Source organism: Poecilia formosa, unplaced genomic scaffold, assembly GCF_000485575.1.
Source record: "Poecilia formosa unplaced genomic scaffold, Poecilia_formosa-5.1.2 Scaffold374, whole genome shotgun sequence".
In the NCBI taxonomy this organism is placed as follows: Eukaryota; Metazoa; Chordata; class Actinopteri; order Cyprinodontiformes; family Poeciliidae; genus Poecilia; species Poecilia formosa.
In genome coordinates, this window is record NW_006800313.1 from 602,263 (window position 1) to 605,445 (window position 3,183).

The window sequence follows — 3,183 nt, forward strand, 5'->3', positions numbered from 1 at the left end:
ATATTATGTTTAGATTCTTTTACTGTAACTTTATTAGTAACTGAAATATAAGGCTGGAGAAATTAGAAGGTTTTTTTTTTTTTCAAAATATGGCGAAGCTATAAGGGCTTATATTAAGACAACTAATGTGATTATCATGTTTGTAGCTTAGAAAATGATTATTGGTGATCATGGTGGATTGTAAGTTTTATTTATCTGATCCTTTGTAGATCCACATCCATCCACCTAAACCCAGAATCTGCCTTTTAAAGAACCAGGAAATCATCACCTCATCATTTGATTGAGGATCAATGAGGCTTTTAATCGATCAACATTCTGCGATCACCACCTTGTGATCCAAACCCAATTCTTACGATCTGAATCGGAACAAATCGGTCCTTCGATCCGGATCCAGGAGATTAGAGTGAATATGGATGATGACCCTCAGTGAGCAGGTTGGGTCCACAGTTCTACACCTCCTAGTTCTACAGTTCTACACCTCCTAGTTCTACACCTCCTAGTTCTACAGTTCTACACCTCCTAGTTCTACACCTCCTAGTTCTACACCTCCTAGTTCTACAGTTCTACACCTCCTAGTTCTACAGTTCTACAACTCCTAGTTCTACACCTCCTAGTTCTACACCTCCTAGTTCTACACCTCCTAGTTCTACAGCTCTACACCTCCTAGTTCTACAGTTCTACACCTCCTAGTTCTACAGTTCTGCACCTCCTAGTTCTACACCTCCTAGTTCTACACCTCCTAGTTCTACAGCTCTACACCTCCTAGTTCTACACCTCCTAGTTCTACACCTCCTAGTTCTACACCTCTACACCTCCTTGTTCTACAGTTCTACACCTCCTAGTTCTACACCTAGTTCTACAGCTCTACACCTCCTAGTTCTACAGCTCTACACCTCCTAGTTCTACAGTTCTACACCTCCTAGTTCTACACCTTGTTCTACAGTTCTACACCTCCTAGTTCTACACCTTGTTCTACAGTTCTACACCTCCTAGTTCTACACCTAGTTCTACAGTTCTACACCTCCTAGTTCTACAGTTCTACACCTCCTAGTTCTACACCTCCTAGTTCTACAATCCTCCACTGATTCTAACTATGTAGCAGTTAGTTTATCATTATGGGGAGACATACTGGAAACCTGACTGACCCCTAAACATCTGGAGCAGAAATATCAAACACTGGGGTCAAAGTGCATGACTCTGATCTGATCCCTTGTTTCAGAAACGACTAATTAACACGTTAATAAGGATACAGATCAGGATTTCTGATGCCGATTCCGATACCGATCACCCATGAAGCTGATCACTGATCTCTGCTGATCACCTGGATTGACTGTTAATATTTAGATTTAGGTAAAAATGCTACTATGTGATCTGGCCAAATTAAAAAAGATGAACTGACAATAAATTATATGAATAAATATAAATAATGTAAATTGTTAAATAAATGGCTCTGAATGGCTAGCTGATTAATTATTTTCTCTGATTGGCTAGCTGATTAAGGCTGGTTCTGTTTGGCTAGCTTATTGCTGGCTCTAATTGGCTAGCTGATTAATGCTTTTTCTGATGAGCTAGCTGATTAATGTTCGCTATGATTGGCTAGCTGATTAAATCTAGCTGTGATTACCTAGCTGATTATTCTCCCTCAGATTGGCTAGCTGTTTAATGCTGGATCTGTTTGGCTAGCTTATTGCTGGCTCAGATTGGCTAGCGGATTCATGCTGGCTCTGATTAGCCAGCTGATTCATGCTGGCTCTGATTGGCTAGCTGTTTAATACTGGTTCTCTTTTGCTAGCTTATTGCTTGCACTGATTGGCTAGCAGATTAATGCTAGCTCTGATTGGCCAGTTGATTAATTCTACCTCTGATTGGCAAGCTGATTAATACTGGCACTTGTTTGCTAGCTTATTGCTTGCACTGATTGGCTAGCTGATTAATGTTCACTCTGATTGGCTAGCTGATTAATGCTGGTTCTGTTTGGCTAGCAGATTAAATCTAGCTCTAATTGGCTAGCTGATTAATTCGACCTCATATTGGCTAGCAGATTAATGCTGGTTCTGTTGGGCTAGCTTATTGCTGGCTCAGATTGGCTAGCTATTTAATGCTTTTTCTGATGAGCTAGCTGATTAATGTTTTCTCTGAAATTCTAGCTGATTAAATCCAGCTGTGATTAGCTAGCTGATTAATTCTCCCTCAGATTGGCTAGATGTTTAATGCTGGTTCTGTTTGGCTAGCTTATTGCTGGTGCTGATTGGCTAGCTGATTAATGCTTTTTCTGATGAGCTAGCTGATTAATGTTCGCTCTGATTGGCTAACTGATTAATTCTGTTTTCTGATTGGCTAGCTGATTAATGCTGGTTCTGTTTGGCTAGCTTATTGCTGGCACTGATTGGCNGCTCTGATTGGCTAACTGATTAATTCTGTTTTCTGATTGGCTAGCTGATTAATGCTGGTTCTGTTTGGCTAGCTTATTGCTGGCACTGATTGGCAAGCTGATTAATGCTTTTTCTTATGAGCTAGCAGATTAATGCTCGCTCTGATTGGCTAACTGATTAATTCTGTTTTCTGATTTTTCAGATTTTCTGATTGGCAAGCTGATTAATGCTTTTTCTCATGAGCTGGCTGATTAATGTTCGCTCTGATTGGTAGCTGATTAATTCTTTTTTCATATTGGCTAGCTAATTGATGCTTGTTCTGTTTGGCTAGCTTATTGCTGGCACTGATTGGCTACCTGATTAATGCTTTTACTGATGAGCTAGCTGACTAATGTTCGCTCTGATTGACTAGCTGATTAATGCTAGCTCTGATTGGCTAATGGATTAATGCTTTTTATGAATGCTAGCTTATTAATGCTAGCTCTGATTGGATAGCTGATTAATTCTGCCTCTGATTGGCTAGCTGATTAATGCTCACCCTGATTGGCTAACCAATTCTTTTTTCTGACTGGCTAGCTGATTAACGCTCCGTCTGATTGGCTAGTTAATGAAGTCTAGCTCTGATTGGCTAGCTAATTAATGCTGGATCTGATTGACTAGCTGATTCATTCTGGCTCTGATAGGCTAGCTGATTAATTCTAGCTCTGATTGGCTGTCTGATTAATGCTTTTTCTGATCAGCTTGCTGATTAACGGTGGCTCTGATTGGATAGCTAATTAATGCTGGTTCTGTTTGGCTAGCTTATTGCTGG

General features: G+C 40.2%; 2 long non-coding RNA genes across 3 annotated transcripts; both read right to left on the reverse strand.

Annotated features, from left to right (window-relative positions):
• Window positions 1-183: 183 nt before the first annotated feature.
• LOC107833366 (uncharacterized) lies at window positions 184-1,057 on the reverse strand. 2 transcript variants are annotated; one of them, XR_001659105.1, is made up of 2 exons: window positions 1,002-1,057; window positions 184-777 (listed from the first exon to the last, which is right to left on the reverse strand). It is a non-coding gene; the product is annotated as an uncharacterized LOC107833366 (long non-coding RNA). The 2 variants fall into 2 exon arrangements; XR_001659104.1 differs by having other exon boundaries at window positions 184-919; window positions 1,002-1,051.
• A 400-nt stretch (window positions 1,058-1,457) lies between these two features.
• Window positions 1,458-2,821, reverse strand: LOC107833367 (uncharacterized). Its single transcript, XR_001659106.1, has 2 exons — window positions 2,729-2,821; window positions 1,458-1,491 (listed from the first exon to the last, which is right to left on the reverse strand). It is a non-coding gene; the product is annotated as an uncharacterized LOC107833367 (long non-coding RNA).
• Between the last annotated feature and the right edge of the window lie 362 nt (window positions 2,822-3,183).